At 34.2% G+C, this 23,718-nt stretch overlaps 1 pseudogene; it reads left to right on the forward strand.

The window, feature by feature from the left end:
• The first annotated feature begins 10,411 nt into the window (after positions 1-10,411).
• LOC149541271 (cryptochrome-1-like) lies at positions 10,412-23,625 on the forward strand (annotated as a pseudogene).
• The last annotated feature ends 93 nt before the right edge of the window (positions 23,626-23,718 follow it).

A 23,718-nucleotide genomic window follows, 5' to 3' on the forward strand; every position in this document is an offset into this window, starting at 1 on the left:
TAATTAAGATAAGCAAGAAGAAAAGAGTAAGAGGTATTCCTAGTCTGAAAAAATCTAATATGGGCCTATGCAAAAAAATTCAAATTGGTAAGATGTGAAAGACAAGTTTCAAAAGCAAGGACTATCATTCTGAAGAAGTCTTGGAGCTAGTTCATACAGACTTATGTGAAACTATTGGAATAGAGAGCTATAATGAAGATAAGTGTTTTATTCTTTTTGTTGATGATTATTCTTGAATAATGACTATAATGTATTTGAAAGAAAATTCTAAAGCATTTCAAAAAATTAAGTGGTATCTAGCAAGAGTAAAGAAAGAAATTGGATAGAATTTGAAGTGTTTGAGATCAAACAAAGATGTTCAATTCATTTCCAATGAGTTCAATGAATTATGTATTGAAAGAGAAATTAAGAGACAAGTGTTAACCCTTGGTGCACCATAGCAGAATGGTATAGTTGAAAGAAGGAATAGATCCATCATGGATTGTGCAAGAACTTTAATGATAGAAAAGAGTGCTACAATCAAATATTGTAAGGAAGCAATCAGTATTGCACTGCATACCTTGAACAAAGTACAGTTGTAGAAAGACTCAAATCAAACTCCTTATGAACTATGGTATGGCTACAAACCTAATGTAAGTTACTTGAAAGTATTTGGTGGCAAATATTATATCTTGAAGGAATCTAGGAAAGGTAAATTTGATGTCAAAGGTGATGAAGGCATATTCTAAGGATACTCCTACAAAAGCAAAGCATATAAATGTTTGAATTCATCAACTCATAAGATCATAGAAAGTGCACATGTAAGAATTGATGAGTTTGCACAAAAGAATGAAGAAGAAAGCAGCAAAGAACCTGAGGATTACATAAAGTTTGTCTACTATGAACCTGATACATTGCCAAATCAAATTGGAAGTCAGTAGATTTCACCTCCTGAGTCCCCAAAAGCTACCAAGTTGCAACCAGTACATCCTAAGTCATAGTCAAAAGGGCCCAAGTTGTAGTTAAAAGCTACCGAGTTGGTGCTAGAGAAAACTAAGTCTGATGGACCTGAGTCATAGACATTGGGACCCAAGCTTGATATAGAAAATCATGACAAGGTTAGTGGAACAAATTCCAAATATAAAGTACTTGTGTTAGCAAGATATGTCAAAAGGCACCATTCACCTGATCAGATCATTGGAGACAAGTCAAATGGAATAATGACAAGAAACAAACTGAAAGGTACATGTTTATTTTCTAAATTTGAACCTAGATTAGTGAAGGATGCTTTGGATAAAGAAAGTTGGATTGAAGCTATGAATGAAGAAATAGAATAGATAGAGAGGAATAAGACTTGGACTATTGTCCCTAGACCCAAGGATTAAAATGTAATTGGCACAAAGTGGGTTTTCAGAAATAAGTTGAATGAAGATGGAAAGGTTCCAAAAACAAAGCAAGGTTAGTATGCAAAGGTTATTCTCAAGAAGAATGTATTGATTATGGTGAAACTTTTTCTCCTATTGCTATATTAGAAGGTGTTAGAACTTTACTTGCTTATGCTGCACATAAAGGATTTAAAGTTTATCAAATGGATGTAAAATCTGTATTCTTGAATGGAATTCTCAAAGAGGAAGTTTACATAGAACAACCTAAAGGTTTTGTGGATCTTAAAAAAATGGATATGGTCTATAAATTACACAAAGTGTTGTATGACCTCAAGAAAGCTCCCAGAGCTTGGTTTGAAAGACTTCATAACTACTTGATAAAGATTGGTTTTCAAAGAACAAATGATAACAATAGCCTATGTATCAAAGAAGGACCAGACAAGAAAATTGTGTTGGCTGAAATCTTTGTGGATGACACTTTATTTATAGGAAATGATGATTTATGAAAGGCATTTTCAGAAGAGACGAATAAAGAATTTGAGATGTCCATGTTTGGAGAGATAAAATTCTTTGTTGGATTGTAGATCTAGTAGAAGAAATATGGTATCTATATTACTCAATCCAAAAAGAGATACTAAAGAACTTTGGAATGGAAAATTCAAGACTAGTTGGAACACCTATGTCTACTAGACATAAGCTTTCCAAAAATGATGATTCAAAAGAGGTAGATCAGACCACATATAGATCAATGATTGGAAAATTGCAATATGTAGTGTACACAAGGCCTACTATTACTTTAGCAGTTGGTATGGTCACAAGATTCTTATAAAATCCCAAAGAAAATCACATGATGGAAATCAAGAGAATCATGAGCTATCTAAAGGGTGCTAAAGACTATGGATTATGGTATAAGAAAGGAGACAAGTTGGATTTGAAAGCCTTTGTAGATGTTGATTGGGTAGGAAGTGTTGATGACAGGAAGAGCACCAGTGGTGGAGCATTCTTTCTTGGTAAAAGACTAGTATCTTGGACAAGCAAGAAGCCAAATTGTATTTCTCAGTATACAACAAAGGAAGAATATGTGGTAGCATCAATTAATTATTCCAATGTTGTTTGGTTCAAGGGTCTAGTGGTTATATTCTATGATAACACTAGTGCAATTAATATATCAAAGAATCTTGTGATGCATACCAAAACTAAGCACATTGCTATAAAATATCATTTTTTAAGAGAATTGGTACAAGATAAAGAGGTAAGATTGGAATATGTGAATACTAAAGAACAAATTGTAGACATATTCACTAAGCCATTACCTAAGGATGCATTTAGTATCTAAGAGTTAAGTTAGGGGTCATTCCCCTATCTGAAGCTCACTAAATGAAGTGTAGTGATGCATCAACTAGAGGATGTTGAAGATCAGACAATTGATGCAGTATTGAAAAGGGCATATTGCATATGAATCAATACATGGGGTACATTGATACTCACTGAATATTATCTTTTGCATGAGATGTCAAAGAGGGAGAGTTTGTTGTCTGTCATATCTCATAGAAATTTTCTAAAGAGGGAGAGTATACATTTCACAAGATTTTTATAAAGGGAGAATTATTTGTAGAGAAGTCGAAGAGGAAGAACTTGGTCTGATATCAAAAAGGTAGAGTTTGCTAACATAGGCAAAAACTGAAGGTAGAGAGAGTTCATACTGATAGAGGGAGTTCTCAAGGATGAGAATAAGAATAAAACTAAGGATATTTTCCTTAACTTATTTTGCTCTAAAAATTTCATTGTATTATGACATGTTGTGTTGCCATCAATGCCAAAGAGGGAGATTGTTGAGAATAATTGGTTAATTGTGTATTGTCTTTAATGTTACACAAAATGTCATATCATTGTCAGTCAATGTATTCCTAACTCACTCGGGCAATGAAGATAGTTTCTTGTGTCTATTGAGCATTCTAGAGTTTGTCTAATTCAAAAGACAATGTCTATTGAGTTCACTCAGTCAACAAAGAGAAGATCACAAAAGTTGAGTGTTAACTGAGCTCACTCGGTTAATGAAGAAAAATTTGGATGGAACCAGTGTTAACCGAGCTCACTTAGTTACCAAAGGAAATTTATGAATATGCAGTGTTAACTGAGTTCACTAGGTTAACACAGGAAAATTATTTCTGAGTTAGTGTCTACCGAGCAGGGGTTGGCTAACAAAGGATTTTCTTATTTTGGCATATTGATTTCAATTGATTTGTTTGTTGGCTCTAGCCGACTAAGGAGATGAATATTAAGTATCATAAGTTGTATTCAAGTTGACTTGACAATGTGTAAGATATAAATATGTTAGTGAACAGATTGTCCTCCAAGAAAATATATACAAATATAACCTTGAATGCCCAAATGAGAAGACTAATCGGCACTAACAGTTGGACAAGTTATCATTGGACTGATAACTTTCCTCTGAATTTTATCAGGTATAGCTCCCCGTATGAAATATTCAATGAATCAAATGTGAATGCTTTTACCAAAAAGCATAAAAGGATATCAAACATCTACCCATAAATACAGCGTAGATTCGTAAACTTATATTACTGCATAGAAATAAAGCAAAGAACAGCAAGTGACACAAAGTTCACTTGCTGAACATTGCATCATGTAATGAAATAAAATATATCTTCCATTCTCTTGAGAGAAATAAAACTCAGAGCCTTTAAAGATGTTTGAACTGATGATGTAACAAGAAAACAAGGATATTGAAATGTAATTTAGAGAAAACTAAAAATGACACAAAGTTCATAATCAGTGGAAGGAAAATACACCATAATCAAAGTTCTGATATACTTAACCCTCAGCCTCCCTTCCCTGATAGCAAAATATCACAAAGTACTTGTGCACATTACAACCAAACCGCTATTTCAAGAAAGATAGAAACTCCTTTCACAATATTACATCAACCATCAAAATCCTATTTCTATCTCAGGCACACAGTTCTAAAAAAAGAAAAGAAGGAAAAAGCCCATGCTCTGCCTCTCACAGCCTCTCAAGAAAAATAGAACAGTTTTATAGAATCTCCTTCCCTTCTGGAGCACAAAGTCTACAGTCAGAAGCAGGAAGAATGGAACCCTCTGTGTTTAATGCTTTCATCATTTATAGAATTTGGTGGCTGACTGTTCAGTTTTCGTAACTTTTCCACTTCATAACTAATTCTTGGTTTCACCTTTTTAGCATAACATGGTGTTTTAATAGAATCCAAGAGACTCGATGACTCCTTACTAATGACATGTGGAAATTAATGCTTTGGTAGTTATAGCATCTACAAATCGTAAAAATATTGAGGCACCCCTGCATAGTAGATAGACTGATGATGTGGCCACGGTATTATTCACTTTTATACTATAAATGATGTGTCAATTTCTTGTAATGAGCACAAGTTAATAAGTAGCCAAGCCTTAAAGGAGGTTAAGATGCCTCTATCTCCTGTCGAATTTCCACATTTTTTAGCATTTCCATATGCATCACAAAAGTCTTCATAGCTGTATGGTGTGGCTTTTTGAGTTCTTCGGATCTTTAAATGGTATACCCGTGCTCCTCCAATTAATTCCAATGGCTTTTACTTTAGCTCACAACAATGATGTCCTGTTTTATCAAACGCTCGCAGTATCTCTGCGCTTCAGAGTTGCAAGACTTGTGGTACGCATGGGAGGCCATGGCACCACTGCGTATGATGGAGGATTCTTCAGATTATACGATCTCAGTGGTGTCAAGCAATCCATGTGCTCATCAAGTTCGCTTCATGGCAGTTATCAATCAGCTTTTTCTCTGCCTCTCCCACAACTCTTAGTGCAAATATCGGCATTGTGTTCTAGATGCCCAGTCCAAGTGCACCAAGTTGTATTTTCACAGGATTCATACTTTTTAAACTTGTGAGCATGATTGCCATAACCAAAGTCACGTCTGTTCCTGTAAGCTATGGAGGGACAAGCTGATAAAAGGCATGAATTGACATGAAAAAGATTTCCTCTTAATATCCCCTTCTTGGCAAACCAAACTAGAGTAACCAGAAGTCATCACTGTTGAAGATTCACCCTTCGACTCTCTTTTCTATAGTCGGGTTTACTCTATGATTGATTTAATTCCATTAGCTTCCCTGGTGCTCAAATTTGCACTTCAGTCGTCGAGTACCATCTTTCCACCATCAAGCTCGAGCTTGATATTTTGTTGATGCTCAATATATTTTATAATCTCTTCATTTCATTCACAATAGATTTCTTGCCACAATGAGCATTGATAATTAACTCTTCAATAATATCTTCAGTTGTTGAGAATCGATGAAGCCTGATCACCATTATCATAATATGAAAATCTGAATGATGAAATTGAGTTAATTACATTTTTCACAATGAATAATTTTCCTGTAGTGCATCAACCAGACACAACTTCTCCCTTTCTGAGCATTATGCCCAATATTCTTTATCGGCATGGAGATCAGGAGGAGTAGTATCACCCGTAGAAGCTGCAATAGAATGTGTATCCTCCAATTCTTTAACCTTCTCAAGGTATTCAGCACATTGAAATGCATGATGTTGAATAGCTGATGTCATAAGTATATTGGGAAGTTTGGCTTGTGATGTCAAAAATTTGCCACTATACATGCAGCCCGATCATTGTTACAAACAAAAGCTCTCACAACAATGGCTTGAATTTGAATCTTAAGTTTTACACCGTACGCTCCACAGGAATTTGACTTTTATGGATGTATAAGGGAAAGCATACTTAGTGAACGCTTGTTGTTTCCTTCTTCATATGTGGCAACCATACAACTCATTGAGCATGGGAATCAATGATGGAGGATAATCGATACATCCAAAATAATGACTACCTTTTATAATTTGTATCTATCCTTTTAACTGGTAATTTTGAATATGGTTTTATCAGTAACTTTCCATTTTAAACCGAAACTCTTACCCCAAAAAGTTGACACTTCTTCACATGGGGCTTGAATTCATGTTCCCATTTCAAATTCAACATTTAGATCTGAACTCTGCTTCAGCATTTCCATCCTTGAAATTTTGTTAAATCTGTGTTTGGATCACAACCTTGAGTTTGTAATACGGGACTTTGAACTTCAAAACTCTGACCTCTGAGCCTGTGGATATTTTTATGTAAACTGAACCATTTATAACTAAAATTCTGAGCCATATGTCTGCTTCTTTGATCACTAAAAATTGAGTTGATATGCCCAGAAAGAACTTGATAAATTTGATGAAGCTTTCTTGTGAAATCTGAATCTAAACTTAATGGTCTCTATACTCCTACACTGAATCATCGAACTTGAAGACATTAAGCCTAAATCTTGTTTCTGAATCTGCATGTCAAAATATTAAACCACTTCTAACTTCTAAACCACTAAACCATTCTGAACTACTTTGAACTACTTCGAACTGAAGTTCAAAGTGGTTCAAAGAGGTTCAACATCTAAAACTGAAAGCTTTAAAAAGTGACCATATTGAATACTAACAAGGGCTCTAACTGTGGGACTGATTTTGATACAAAATCAGAGAACTCTAGCAATCTCTTGGGAGAGAAACAGTGCCTTATCCATTGGGCAATAGAGTCAGCCAGAAGAGAAGATCAGGAGCTGCTTGCAGAGAGGGCAGAGGGGAGCAAGGCAAAACTAGCCAACAAAACAAACACCTACACTACTAGCAAGCATGAAGCTTGCACATTATTGAAACTACACTATGCACACCAAAAAGATATTTACAATATTTACAGAGGTAGGAAGAGAACCTACCATGAGAACCGAAAGAAAAGGAATCACGTGAAACCATTTATCAGTTGGGAGAAGTAACATCCTTTTCTGGAGTAGCAAGTCATGTCTCATTTGAGCAGCTCTATACCATAACCTACGAGCAACATCTTCAATGCCAAACCACATGCTGAAAGCACATATCAAGATGTTGACCAACCATTCCTTCCCAAACAACCACAACTCATCATAGCATTCTTTTTCATCCAAGGATTGATCTTCAACATATGACATGCCAGATTTCATTCTGAGCTCTTGCATATGGTTATTAATATCACTAATTTGTAGGCAAAGGAACACCTCATCCATCGTAGAATTGATTCCCAAGTATATGTTCTCTTTAGCTTTTTTAAGAATCAGACCATCATCAGGCATGTAATGCATAATATTTTTTACCTTTCCCAAAGTGCCATCATAGTTTCCAGCACTACTTCCACAATTCAAATCAAAAAAACCATGCGTAGAGGAATGAAAAGAAAATTTATCAATGAATGCCTCATTCTCAATCTGATTTGAATCAATACCTGAGTGGTCATCAAAGGGATAATTTGGCTGGAGTGATGATAGAAATCTGCCTATAATTTCCTCTTCTTCATTGGAAAAAGTGCCTTTTGACATTTTGGATCCTTCCATGTGCTGATTACAGATTTTTAAACAGGAGAGATCATCTTTATCTTCCACAAAAGTACAAGATTCAATCTCGGACTGCATGTTATTCTAAACCTTCTTACAAGAGAAACTCTCCAAAGAAAGATCACTTTCATCAATTTCATTAATAGTGAAAGATTGATATTCTAGCAGCACGTTGTTGTCAAATTTTTTACATACAGGAACTTCTGAAATGAGATGACTATCATCACTTTCAAATCTGAAACTTTCAAAACATGGAGAAATGAAAGATTCAAGAGTACCTTTATTCATGTTTTCCTGAGTATTAGCATGATCAGCGAGAACAAAAGGATTGTGAGGATTGAAGTAAGATGGTATTACCAAGGAATCTTCTTCTTTCACTATCACCCTTTCTTTATCTTTGCTATCACTGCTGCCATGTTTTTTACTTTCAGCTTGAATGTCTTTATCTACCCATTTCTGATTGTCTTTAGGATGAACTATGGCTGTAGCTTCCTCACTTTGTTGAGATATGTCTATACTGCTAGAATTTACTAGCCAACCTTCTCCTTGCTCTTTCTTGTTATATAGGAGATCATAGGGTACAAAGAGAGGGTTGTCTTTAATGTTAACATTTTCAATATATTCAGAAGGTAAGTATAATGCATTCACGCTACCCCAAACAATCTCACCATCAGCATCTTGGGATTGATTCCTTACTGCTGTCACATCTTCTATATTTTTTCTATGGCACATAAGAGGGAAATCAGATTTATCACTCTCTTCTTGGGTATCAAAAGATGAGCTATCCTCATGGTATGGCAAGGATTTTCCACAAGTCTCTATATTCATAGGAACAAACTGAAAAGAGACGCCTTCCTCTTTCTGAATGTATTTAAAATTTTTTCCAGAGGAAAATGAAGATGGGCAATCCAAGATATTTACCTCAACCTCATGACTCACTAGATGCGGTGTGGAGATGGGAATCACGTGCGGCTGAAGAGCATCTAGATATTCATCATCTTGTCGGCTTCCAGTTCGTTCTCCTTCAAGATCTTTCCCCCGCTTGTGTTCCACTTCAGTTATTTCCTCTTTTTGACATGCCTGTCCTTCTTTTTCTAGATCTTGCACTTGGGGTTTCTTCTTTATGAGGATGGCACCGTAAAAGGATCTTAGCCAGTCTACTTTCTTTGCAACCTCTTAAGTAACCTCTCTAATAGGGTTATCTTTGAAAGGTGGGATGAAGATAAATATTTTTGAGTTATCTTCATCTCTTGCTAGAACCCATTCCTTCAAGATTTCTTGATATGTAAGGAAGACTTTCTGACTTTCTTCCTCAATAGAGCCGCCAACCTCCATCCTCGGGGAGGTACCTTCAGATTTCTAAGGAAAGAAAACACTGAAACTGCAATTCTTTTCCCCAGCAGAGTCGCCAAAAATCTATTAGTGAACAGATTGTCCTCCAAGATAATATATACAAATATAACCCTGAATGCCCAAATGAGAAGACTAATCGGCACTAACAGTTGGACAAGTTATCATTAGACTGATAACTTTCCTCTGAATTTTATCAGGTACAGCTCCCCGTATGAAATATTCAATGAATCAAATGTGAGTGCTTTTACCAGAAAGCATAAAAAGATATCAAACATCTACCCGTAAATACAGCGTAGATGTGTAAACTTATATTACTGCATAGAAAGAAAGCAAAGAACAACAAGTGACACAAAGTTCATTTGTTGAACATTGCATCGTGTAATGAAATAAAATATATCTTCCATTCTCTTGAGAGAAATAAAACTCAGAGCCTTTAAAGATGTTTGAACTGATGATGTAACAAGAAAACAATGATATTGAAATGTAATTCAGAGAAAACTGAAAATGACACAAAGTTCATAATCAATGGAAGGAAAATACACCATAATCAAAGTTCTGATATACTTAACCCTCAGTCTCCCTTCCCTGACAGCAAAAGATCACAAAGTATCTTGTGCACATTACAACCAAACCACTATTTCAAGAAAGACAGAAACTCCTTTCACAATATTACATCAACCATCAAAATCCTATTTCTATCTCAGGCACACAGTTCTAAAAAAAGAAAAGAAGGAAAAAGCCCATCCTCTACCTCTCACAGCCTCTCAAGAAAAATAGAACAGTTTTTCAGAATCTCCTTCCCTTCTGGAGCACAAAGTCTACAATCAGAAGCAGGAAGAATGGAACCCCATGTGTTTAATGCTTTCATCATTTATAGAATTTGGTGGCTGACTGTTCAGTTTTCGTAACTTTTCCACTTCATAACTAATTCTTGGTATCACCTTTTTAGCATAACATGGTATTTTAATAGAACCCAAGAGACTCGATGACTCCTTACTAATGACATGTGGAAATTAATGCTTTGGTAGTTATAGCATCTACAAATCATAAAAATATTGAGGCGCCCCTGCATAGTAGATAGACTGATGATGTGGCCATAGTATTATTCACTTTTATACTATAAATGATGTGTCAATTTCTTGTAATGAGCACAAGTTAATAAGTAGCCGAGCCTTAAAAGAGGTTAAGATGCCTCTATCTCCTGCCGAATTTCCACATTTTTGAGCATTTTCATATGCATCACAAAAGTCTTCATAACTATATGGTGCGGCTTTTTGAGTTCTTCGGATCTTTAAATGGTATACCCATGCTCCTCCAATTAATTCCAATGGCTTTTACTTTAGCTCACAAAAATGATGTCCTATTTTATCAAATGCTCGCAGTATCTCTGCACTTCAGAGTTGCAAGACTTCTGGTACGCATGGGAGGCCATGGAAGCACTGCGTATGATGGAGGATTCTTCAGATTATACGGTCTCAGTGGTGTCAAGCAATCCATGTGCTCATCAGGTTTGCTTCATGGTAGTTATCAATCAGCTTTTGCTCCGCCTCTCCCACAACTCTTAGTGCAAATCTCAGCATTGTGTTCTAGATGCCCAGTCCAAGTGCACCAAGTTGTATTTTCACGGGATTCATACTTTTTGAACTTGCGAGCATGATTGCCATAACCAAAGTCACGTCTGTTCCTGTAAGCTATGGAGGGACAAGCTGATCAAAGGCATGAATTGAGATGAAAAAGATTTCCTTTTAATATCCCCTTCCTGGAAAACCAAACTAGAGTAACCGGAAGTCATCACTATTGAAGATTCACCCTTCGACTCTCTTTTCTATAGTCGGGTTTACTCTATGATTGATTTAATTCCATTAGCTTCTCGGGTGCTCAAATTTGCACTTCAGTCGTCGAGTACCATCTTTCCACCATCAAGCTCGAGCTTGATATTTTTTTGATGCTCAATATATTTTATAATCTCTTCATTTCATTCACAATAGCTTTCTTGCCACAATGAGCATTGATAATTAACTCTTCAATAATATCTTCAGTTGTTGAGAATCGATGAAGCCCGATCACCATTATCATAATATGAAAATCTGAATGATGAAATTGAGTTAATTACGTTTTTCATAATGAATAATTTCCCTGTAGTGCATCAACCAGACACAACTTCTCCCTTTCTGAGCATTATGCCCGATATTCTTTATTGGCATGGAGATCGGGAGGAGTAGTATCACTCGTCGAAGCTACAACAGAATGTGTATCCTCTAATTCTTTAACCTTCTCAAGGTATTCAGCACATTGAAATGCATGATGTTGAATAGCTGATGTCATAAGTATATTGGGAAGTTTGGCTTGTGATGTCAAAAATCTGCCACTATACATGCAGCCCGGTCATTGTTACAAACAAAAGCTCTCGCAACAATGGCTTGAATTTGAATCTTAAGTTTTACACCGTACGCTCCATGGGAATTTGACTTTTATGGATGTATGAGGGAAAGCATACTTAGTGAATGCTTGTTGTTTCCTTCTTCATATGTGGCAACCATACAACTCATTGAGCATGGGAATCAAAGATGGAGGATAATCGATACATCCAAAATAATGACTACCTTTTATAATTTGTATCTATCCTTTTAACTGGTAATTTTGAATATGGTTTTATCAGTAAATTTTCATTTTAAACCGAAACTCTTACCCCAAAAAGCTGACACTTCTTCACATGGGGCTTGAATTCATGTTCCCATTTCAAATTCAACATTTAGATCTGAACTCTGCTTCAGCATTTCCATCCTTGAAATTTTGTTAAATCTGTGTTTGGATCACAACCTTGAGTTTGTAATACGGGACTTTGAACTTCAAAACTCTGACCTCTGAGCCTGTGGATATTTTTATGTAAACTGAACCATTTATAACTAAAATCCCGAGCCATATGTCTACTTCTTTGATCACTAAAAATTGAGTTGATATGCCCAGAAAGAACTTGATAAATTTGATGAAGCTTTCTTGTGAAATCTGAATCTAAACTTAATGGTCTCTATACTCCTGCACTAGATCATCAAACTTGAAGACATTAAGCCTAAATGTTGTTTCTGAATCTGCATGTCAAAATATTAAACCACTTCTAACTTCTGAACCACTAAACCATTCTGAACTACTTTGAACTACTTCGAACTGAAGTTCGAAGTGGTTCAAAGAGGTTCAACATCTAAAACTGAAAGCTTTAAAAATGTGACCATATTGAATACTAACAAAATATAAGGTCAAGTTGAGGATTGAATGTGTGCAAGTAATAGAAGATTTGAAGATTCTTAGAGGAAGCAAATTAGAAGGATAAGTCGAATACACTTGTTGAGCTGCAAAAATACATTTGATCAAAAAGGATCAAGTATACAAGCCAGAATTGAGATCTGTAATCAGCAATTCAATTGCATCATAAATCAGGTCATCTCATTGTTACTCTCTAACCATTGTAGTAGTGATCTAAATCTCTTAACAAAGTTGGCTTAACAACTATTTGTAAATCCTCTAACAAGGTGGCATTTCTAGATTGAAGTGTCTAAAGACCTCTAACAAGGCCACTCCTAATAGGGTCACACCTAATAGTGTATTTTTTAACCTTTAATAGGGTTGGCTCCTAACAGGGCTCAGTTCAAAAGAGTGAAAATAAGTAACTAGTTGCAATTGGTGGTTTTCTCAAATTGGGTTTCCACATTAAATCTTGGTGTCACTTGTGTTCATCCTATTTCTTTTATGTGTGTGAAACTAAGTAAATACGGTTAATCACAGAAAATATCTTAAGATTTGATTTGTCAAATTACTGTTGATATTTTAGTGTTTGTCGAGATACAATATTTACCAGTGTAAACTGAGTGCCTATGTATTAATCAAGCATCAGTATTTTCAATAAAGTTTATGCTATGTATTAACATCTAAGGGATCTGGGATTTATTTTAGTGGTAACTGATTTGTCCCTACCCTCTCAGTTATTCATCTTATATTTCCAATAAGTGCAAGGTCCAATTGGACTTGTACACTAAAGAAAATGCTACTTGGGAAGATTGTGATAAAATCTTCCAGAACTTTCCACATTTATTTTTAAAAAATGAATTATGAACAGATTTTGATTCAAAAAAAAATTGATGCAATGATAAATATGATATAAATGGGGTAATTTTGTTTATTCTCTTTTGTCCAATTCATCAAGGATAATGAATCACAAGGGGAGGGTATGTCACATTCCAATTTTTGCCTAATTTTAAATTGCTCTTATAGTCGTTGAGTTTTGTTGAGAAGTTAGTTGACAATTAAAATTAGTTATGATCATGTGAAATGGTAAGATGGTTAATCGTTATGATTTAGTGTGAAGATGACATGTTAGTTATTCGTTATGATGTTATTATATTTTTATCTGAAATACTAGAGAGTTGGTGATTCATTCATGGGAAGTGACATGGTTTTTAGTTGTTATGATGTTTTATGAACAATAAATTTTCATATTAATTATGATTATTTGAGGAATATGATATTATCATGGAGAATACATTTTCTTACAGGAGTGCATCAAAGCGGGGGAGCATTGCCAAAGAGGAATTGGGAAGGAGACACCACTTCACCTATGAGTTGAAAAATATGAATTTTAACCACTAGGGCTAAGGGGTAAATGACTAGGCAAGCAAGAGTATACTAGGGACTACCATGAGCTACCCAATCAATAAATATGTATTATTAAAAAGAAGATCACTGAACATTAAATTATAATGTGTTACCTTATGAATTTGATGATCTTAGAACTTCATGTGATATTATCATGTCTTAATACAATAATACAATATTATCTATGTATGCTTATGCGCACGCACACGCACACGCGCACGTGTGTGTGTGTGTGTGTGTGTGTGTGTATTTATATGTGAATTAGAATAAGATGTATCTGGTGTATGATATTACTAGCAGTTGCACTCAAAAGGGGTGCAATGTTTTAGCCAATAGAAAATATATTCGTACTATATTATTCTAGAAAAAATTAATAATTTAGATAATAGATAGGAAAGTGCACTTTATCCCCTCTCCAAGTGTGGATATGTTGAATAATGGGTGGATTTAATCACATGGTGAAACATTTGATTTGATTTTTCACTCTCCACTTCATTACAAAGGAAGATTCCTCAATCTATCTTCCCCCTTTTCTCTTAGATCCATGTATGTGTTATTTTGCATTTTTGAATATTTGTTGAAGGAAAACAGCAATTGAATGTGAAGATTGTTTAATTATTTGATTCTTGACATAGTTATGAATGTCAAACCTTGCTTTTATGTTCTACCAATGTCAAAAAAAAAAAATTGTAGTGTTAGCCCTTGGAATTTGCGGATTTTAATATCACATGCCATGGTAAGTGATATTTTCCTTCAATTTCCTAGTGACATAGGAATTATGTCGCTAAACTAAGGTGTATTTAGACTTTTAGTGTTTCATGATGTTGAGTAGAAAGCTCACAGTTGTAGTCTCAATGTTTAGCACTGTGCACTTCTCCTTCATACCTCTACAATACGCACTTTGAAGTGTAAAGGTTGGATTCAATCCTAAAATTATATTGTTAGTTCTCATGGAATCCAATTCATTATACTTCACCTTAAATATTATAGGAGACTAAATGGTTTGGACTCACACCTCGTCAACTCTAAGAATGCATTTTCTCAATACAAATATTATTTCCTTCCACCATTGTTGAAACTTACAATTTATATTTTTGATGCTCAACTAAGAGTTGTTGCTTCATAACTCCTTCATGCAACTCATGGATTGTCGTAATGAGACATGATAACATTTCCAAGGTGGGGAGCTAGCAGTTATGCACTATGATTACCTCCATTTTACTCCCCTTGAATGCCTTCAATTTCAAAGGTTTACATTCTATGGAGCATAATCAATGTGTATTTTATTAATTTTATTAAATTGCAATAGTCCAATTATATGTCATTTATAGGATATCTATAAAATATCTTGGTCATGGTTAGCACAAATGGATCATCCAATGGAGATCTAAACATCGTGTTTCTTCTATGAGGCTGCATTGAGTGTGTTCCATGTGCATACATACAAGTCCAAGAATTTTCTTTCCCTATCAAGCTCCACATCATTACTCCAATCAATTTTTCCCATATTTGATGCATTTTGAAGCCCTATAAATTCATGCATATGTGCAATTCCTCTATGTTGCCACTCGTATCTATACCAATAATCTTTTTCACTAATGATTTTCTCTATTAATTCTTTACGAAAGATTATAAGTCATTGATGTAGGTATAGTGTTATGATGTGTAAGTTGTTGATTATATTTTCCAAATGTTGTTTGCTTGGCTGCAATTTTACAATAATGTCATTTCTATACAGGCATTGCAAATCGATCTACTTTTTACTTGATGTGCTCAACATGAAGAATAAGGTCGATGGACCTACTTGATTGATCATGTTTGTTAGCTATGTATAGTGCTTGTTCCAATATGATCGTGTGCCCTTGATTGAAGATCCAAAGTGAATGAGTTCCTCGGCAAGTTGTGTGTCTAGAAGATTCTTTAGATTCGCTCACATATTTTTAATGGTGGATGATATTTTTTCCTCTACATTTCTCTCGATGAATATAGTTGCAAGGCTCTAGCTACAATGTCTCATCATGATATTGTTCATTATCCCTGTTGGTGACTTGCACAATTACCATGTGTACCGGACAAGTCGATTTAGATGTCACAGTTAATTATAAGAACACTATAGGAATAATTTAAGACAATAATCACCTTAAAGACTACATATCGACGGGAAGGTGAAAGTGCAGAACAAGATCAATTCTAATAGCTGCCAAAGAATATACAAGAAGTTGAACTAATACAAGAGTATTGGGAACTCTTAATGAAGCACGCATACACATATGACAATAAGTGGAAAAAAAAATTCAACAAATTGATGCACTTGTTTTCTACCAATGATTTGGTTAGGCTGCATAATAGGAAAATGCTGAAAATGCTGAAATTGTCTAATATAAATAAAAATATGATGGATTAATGAAGTATATCTTTCCATATTTTCAAGAACAAAGATTTGTATGACTTTTTTTAATGATCTCTTTCATCATTGTTCTCCTAGTTACTTATTTTTAATAATTTTAAATTACATAATATTTTATTTATTTATTTATTTTCTTCTAATTTTATTACTATTTATTAAATTTTAAAATGAGGACATTATAGACAATTACAATGACACTTGAAATCTCAAAAAAAAAATGTTAATAAATTCCTAAGCACAAACATCATTCTTCAAGAAAAGATTTCTAACCTTGTAAGTTTTATTTTTAAATCTTTTAATACATACTAAATTCTTTCATTTTTTTCCCAAATTCTTAATGTGTTCAATAAGTATAATTAATACCTATTAAATTCAAAACCAAACCAACTATAACATCATTTATTACATAACATAATTTAGTCCTAATCATTTCTAATATTGGTAAACAACTAAATTGAGTTACTACACAAAACATAACTATTATCATTAAATTATTATTTTTTGAATCAAATGTAAATAATATCTAATTAATTTGTTATTAATTTCTATAGTATGTATAATAACATTTAACATAAATAGGCAAGAGCCTACAACGCATTGGTAAATTGTGAGCCTCTCATCGAAGAGGTCTTAGGTTCAAATCTACTCAAGATTAACACATATTAATAATTAATTTAACAATAATAATAAAATGAATAATAAATAATCTAGGCTTCGACTGGTTGACTATAAAAAAAAACATATAATATAAAATTTTTTAAAGAATTAAATACATAATAACTTCCAAGTGTTCAAAATACTTTTGTGAGCTTTAATCTTTTAGCCAAAATAAATAAAACTAAAAAAGTATAATTTTTTTAAATTTCAAATATAAATTATTTATTTAAATTTAACTGTGCAATGTCCTACAATTAACATCACATCTATGTCATAACTATGGGCCTATGTGTACATTTCAATGAGTATTTTTCTACCTTAAAATAATTTCTCCATTCTGTGACTGGGAACCCAAGCACTAGCTACCCGTAATGTGTACTAGTTTGGCGCTTAAGTGGCAGCCCTGAGAAGCTACTTGATAAATATTTCTTCCCAATGTGCACCTGGGCTTAATGATCACCATTTCATTTTCTCTTTTAATTTTGTCATTTAAAGTGGAAGGGAAAAAAATTATATTTTAAATTAGACAAGTTTATATTTTAAATTATCTTGCCTAAACTAAATCTCAACCATTTAATTCATTGTTAATTAGTGTTTTAGCACATGGACTAAGCAAAATGCATGACTGATTGAATGAGTTGCACACTACTCACCACATCAGCTAAGTCCAAGAAGACCTAGACATAATGATGAAATTAATGATAATTTGTTTCAAAGTGGTTGTGGTATATGCACCTAGTTGAGTGATTATTATGAGAATGGAGTAGATCATACTAACAATATTAGGGTGCTCTTTCCAACCTGTCACCGACTCTAACCAAGCACCCAAACACATAGAAGTACCACAGGTCACATAGTGATAGGCTAGCAGTGTGGAAGCCGACAAACACAATTTTTGGTGACCACCATTTTCAATCTCTAGGTGAGACATCATGATATTTCATTGAGATGTTGCCTCATAACTAGCCTATCAGCTAATTATATTAAGGTAATTAGCATGGGTTAATATTATCCTTGGGCAATAGTTTATCATTCATCTTGAGCGGCTATATTTCTATATTTCATTTCATTAGCCTCATACTATTTTTTCGATGGCCACATTGAATCAATGGCCTTGTATTTTGTAAATCCTTGCCACCTTTACAACCTTGCTTGTAACTAAGCATGTAGTCAAGAAGGCAAAGTTTATGGAGCGAAATTTGATTGAAAATACAACATTCTTACCACTGGCAAAAAACATACCACTACAATTGCAATTACGTCTCTTTCTCGCTCTCATTCTTGCTTCACAATTATCTCTATGAGCTCTATACACACCTTTTATCGGCATTGAGCTGATCACATTCAATAAAAATGCCTAATCAGAATGACAGTAGCCAATTTTTGCTCCCTTGCTTCCATAGCCTTGTATGATTGGGCATTCCTAGCATTATTCAAGAATCATTCAAGCTTGAGAAAGGATGAACTTCAATCAGGAACAGCTCAAGCCTGCTTGGAAAGTTTAAGTAATGTTGATTAGAATTGCTTAAGGTATGAACCAATGTTCTCTCTTCATGGATACATTGTATGAATGCTCCAGAACTATGGCATTTCTCATTTAAGAAATTCTATTTTTAGAATCATTAATATAAATGCTTAGACATTTAGATTTTATTTTATTATGTCAAGGCTAGGTTGGCAAATACATTGGTTGTGATTACAAATGTTTGTACATCCACCTAGTGAATCATCCAGAAGACCAGCATGGTTGAGATGAAGGGTGTGAGATGGAAATTATTTAACTATGGCTTAATATTTCACAATAAAATAAAATAACCATTAGTAACTTAGGCAAGTAACATGAAATATTTAAATCCATGTTGGCTCATGATATTCCTTAGTATAGTCTTGTTTCAAATCGAGCGGTGTCAGGTACATATTGACCTCACAAATTCCTGGCCAAGGTAAGTTAGTGGCATGTTTGTTGTTATCACTAGAGGTTGGAGTTACTAATAGTTGGAAGATAGGTGTATGGAAGGTATCTGAAGCCTAGTTGGTTGTTTAGCCGATGCTCTAACACTAGGATGCTCTTTATTTGGATTAAAATTAGTTATTCTTACTTGATTATGTATAAATGGAAATGAAATGATAACCATGCATACGTAGTTATAATTGTCTTTCATGTTACCTTTAAAAGAAATGTTATTTTTAGGTATTTCCAATTCATTTAATTTAGTATGGAATTTTAGCATGTTAAAATAATCAACCAATAATGGATAATGTATAATTGATGAATACATCATAGATGTGCCTCAATATATAGACAATGCATGATAACTAGGAGTGATGATAGAGATAAGCTATCAACCACACAAGTTGTAATCACATGTCCACTAAAGTTGGATCCTCCACTGTGTAAAAAATTATGTGCAACAATGAGAGGATGTTAATCTGACATGAACACAAAGGTGGAGCTCACAAAGATTGGGGTTGAGATAGCAACGAAGTGCAAATGGATTTCTCTTATAGCATGTGCTAAAATATAATGCATACTCCTAGGTATCTCAATGACAACTAATATGCAAATGCATAATCTCAAGTAAACTTAATTGAAGTTTAATTAGTAATACTTAATTACACCAACACCCCCCCCTTAAGTGCAACTCGGGTGAATGTACTTAAGCTTACAAAGATTGATAAAATTTCATAATGTGTCATGACTACTAGGCCATGTCAAGTACCCATTTGCAAAATACAAAATCATACAATGCAATTCATGAAGCAGAGAAAGTGGGAAAACCTCATAGGGAAAACCCTCCCCCAAAAAGGGATATGAGAAAACAAACAAGATGAATGGATCAAAAAAGTAATCAAGACCCTCCTGTTACAACATACATCATGTATATATAATAGAGAAGTATGAGAAGGACAAGACCCAACCTCCCTCCCTCAATATAGAATGCCCATTAGTGCATTTTCATCTTTCTCTAATTCTAAAGACAATAGCCAAAGAGAATCCCAAACAAAAGAGTGAGAAGATTCACAAACTGAGTGAGGAACTAAAGAGTGCCAATGAAAGAAATGAGAAGCTGAAAAGTTCAATGCCAACTCAGAAAATATAGACAAGAAACTCAAGGCTCAGAGGAAGACCTAGAGCATAGTCAGTCTTGGCTATGAAGGTGATAGCAAGACTAAAAGAGACAAATTATTTAGAAGAAAGGACCAAAACCAACAAAGGCAAGATGAAAACATCATCTAAAGAAAAAATATTGCTTGGTTGCAGAAGGATCAAAAAGATTTGGTTAATAAATAGTGTCTGGTAAAGTTCAAGATTGGCAACTACCATGATGAGTTGTTATGCCTATGGATGTATTGCCTTGGAATTAAACCTGGCCCAAATTTTCAAAATTTCCCTCATGTAAACTAAGGTTTATTGTGGGGTAATGGTACCTATATTGTGGCTGGTATTTTTATGGTTTGTGTGAGTCAAATGTCCAAAATTCCATCATTTTGAGTAAAAAATGACTCAAAACATGCCTAACTTTGAGCTTTACAATGGTCTCACTTCTATAAAAAATTTGGTGGTGTTGTGATTACAAAATCTTTAGCTTGTTCCTAGCTCTATCTAGCACTTTGAATTTTTGAAATTAGACCTCTTATTAAAAAGTTATGTCAAGTTAATCAAAGGCCCAAAAATATGTATTTTTAATTGATTCATTAACCATGAAATACAAAGAGGGTAATGAATCAACCAAAATCACTCATTTTCATTGATTGATTAACTCTCAAATAATTTGTTTTAATCAATTATGAAAAAATAGGTAAAATGTGATGATTTCGTAACCTAGAAAATAAGAGAGGTTAATTAACCTTACCAAAAAAATATAAAAAGAATAAGTTAATTAACCTTTTGAAAGTACTTCAAAATAGGAGGTTAATTAATCTTTATAAAAGTTACTTATTCAAGGTATTCATGCCAAAATGGAGAGAATTATAGATATCCACCAAATCTCCATAAAATAGATAATTTAATCAGGTATCGAAGGTGCATAAGTTCTAGTTGATAAGGGCTACTCCTTTGCCGGAAGGTGCTCCAAATCTCATTCTGGATGGTGTGCCTCTAGATAGAAGTAGGAATGAATGGTGAGACTTCTTTCAATACCATTGCTCTGGTTTCCTACATGAAAAATTTTCATAAGAATAGAGGCCCTGTTGTAGAGATTCTCAAAGGTTTTACACATCTCTATGGGGAAATACTTACACAATATTAATTATTATGCTTCTTTGTTTGCACTAATTCAAGCAACCTTAATCTTCGTAGTAACAGTTCAACCTTCCATGATTGCTATTACTCTTATGTTTATTTTAAGGCTTGTTGGAGGCCATAAGGAAACTTATCCTTCATATTATTGCTATTTCAATTTTTTATATGGTGGTTGTATGTTACAGGAAGGAAATTTGTTAGAAGTGATGCTTGAGAAGACATAGCATTATATTCATTTGATAAAATATATGAATGAGAACTTTGGAACAATCTAGACATTCACCAAATCAACATGAGAATTTGACATGGTTGTTATCCAAAAAGCTAAGGGCAATGAAAAATATTACAAAAGGCCTCAAAGAGATCGATCTCACGAATATAGAATATGAAAGAAAAAGTGATTGCAATTTGTTTGACGAATTCCCCAAACTGTTGTTATCTTACTAATTGTGGATGGGTACACAAAATAGGTTTATTGATAAGGCTTTAAGAGATTGTAAATAAATGCAATTAGAAGATGTAAAACCCGAATGGAAAAGCATGTCAAATGTAGATCTGATGCCTATGCTCCAGCTTCTAGCATGTGGGTGTGTAAGGAATAGAGACATAGGTATTATGGAGTTTTGTGAACTATTTGACCAAATTCCAGAGAATCATTTGTCCCCCTAGCTCAATCTAGTGATGAAGATCATAGAAAATGCCACCAACTATTTGGAAGAAAGTGATCAGAGGGTGTTGTCTCAATATGATAAAATAAAGTGATTGCTCATCATCCATGAAATATCCCACAAACTTTGCCAAGTGTCCTCCCTACAAGGGCATTAATACAAGTTTTTGAGAGGTAGTATTCTCAAACCGTAAATAAAAGCAACTTATAAATGCATGCACAATGACCATTTAATAGTATCGAGGAATAAAACTATAATTAGAAAGAGCCTCTTATTTCTTGTGAAAAATCTTGGATTAGAACTATGTATGAAAAACATTGACAGGTATAAAACCAAAATTTATAACCTTTGTCTACATTCACTCTACCCATGCCCAAATAGAAGATTTCAAATGTTGTATAGACATTAAAAAAAGTATAAAAGGGGATTTTTGTGAGATGTACTAGAAATTACCACAATGTGTTCATCTCTACATGCACAGGGAATGGTTGGAATTGATATATATACCCGCACATGCACTTGGAGAATTAAGTGTAAGAAGGTGTTCCATTATGTGCAGAGAAACCAATTCCTTTGGGCAAAAGATGGAAAAAGAATGGATGAGAGCATGGACAATTTTGTTTGTGCAATTGATCTGAGAGAGTAGTCACAATATATTTGTTTCAACTTTCCATTTACAAATGAAAGGTCATTGCTCCATAATTTGAGATTTTTTCTTTGGAGACAAGATGAATGAATGACTTAAAAATCACACCCTAAGGTTTGACTCCTAGGCTAAAAGTGTTAAATAGTCAAAGTTTACTTATTTTTTCAAGCTTAATTTCTCCCTTAGTGTGTGATGTTTAAGGGTGACCCAAGATGAAGGCTATTATAAAACTTGAAGACAAGGTTGCATTGGTTATCCTTTAGTAAATGCAGGTATGTGTGAACTTTTGGCTACTAGAAGGATATATAATCAAATCAGGATGGTTATTTCTAGTTTTCATGCAAAATTCCTTCAACTTACATTGACTAGGGGGACGAAATGTTTTTGGGATGTATTATTAGATGTAGATATAGATTTGATGTTCTTGGCTGGCAATATATCTCTAGTAGCTTACCTAAATAGTCATGAATGGGATCGCCCTCAAGTACAGTGTTAGATATTTGATCTTGATAGAATTAATACATATCAATGGTTGCCTGAACTGGCAGGAATGATGAGAGAGTAGATTCCTCATCCCTAGAATTATCCCACCTACATTTGTAAGGCTATTGGGCTTGAGTTATGATCAAACTAGCCAAGACCAATTTTGGAGATAGCTTATGGTCAAGAACATTTGTAGTAGGCTTCAACACACATGTGAGAGTGAGATGCCAGTGCAAGGGTTGTGTTAGCTGACATAACAAAAGAAGGATTAGGAGATGCAATAGGATTTAGAGGTATAGAAAGTTTATTACATGAAAGGATGGTTGTCTCCAAAGTACTTGTAAAGAGGCATGGAACATCTTCCTGTAACTCTTGGCAAGTCCCAAGTATTGTGAGACAAGATGATTCTTCTCTAATCAACAAATCAAAAAGAAATAAACTAATATCTTGTTAAGCTAGATCACCATAGGTTTGTGCTACAGCTATCAAAGCTTATACCAGTGTGCATAGTTGTGGTAGTTTGGATCCTCCATCATCCAGACCATTGACTAGTGATTCTTTGCAAATATCGGAATAGGGACTTGCATCTCCTGATTTTTTTGCAAGAAAAATACCAAAGAAATTATTTACCCTGTGTATTTGGGCATGTGAGCTACACAGTTGGGTTGTTTTGACCACCCAAACAACTCTCGAGATCTTATTTGACCATTTTTTGCCCCATTAGACACCTAGAAATGTGTGACGCATGAAATACACTAACTCGTTTGGCAACAGGAATAGGCATTAATTCCAAAAATTTCAATTCTTAGTTTGGGTG

The sequence above is a fragment of the Cupressus sempervirens genome, chromosome 8, assembly GCF_028749045.1.
Source record: "Cupressus sempervirens isolate cs-2001-9-10 chromosome 8, ASM2874904v1, whole genome shotgun sequence".
NCBI classification, from domain to species: domain Eukaryota; kingdom Viridiplantae; phylum Streptophyta; class Pinopsida; order Cupressales; family Cupressaceae; genus Cupressus; species Cupressus sempervirens.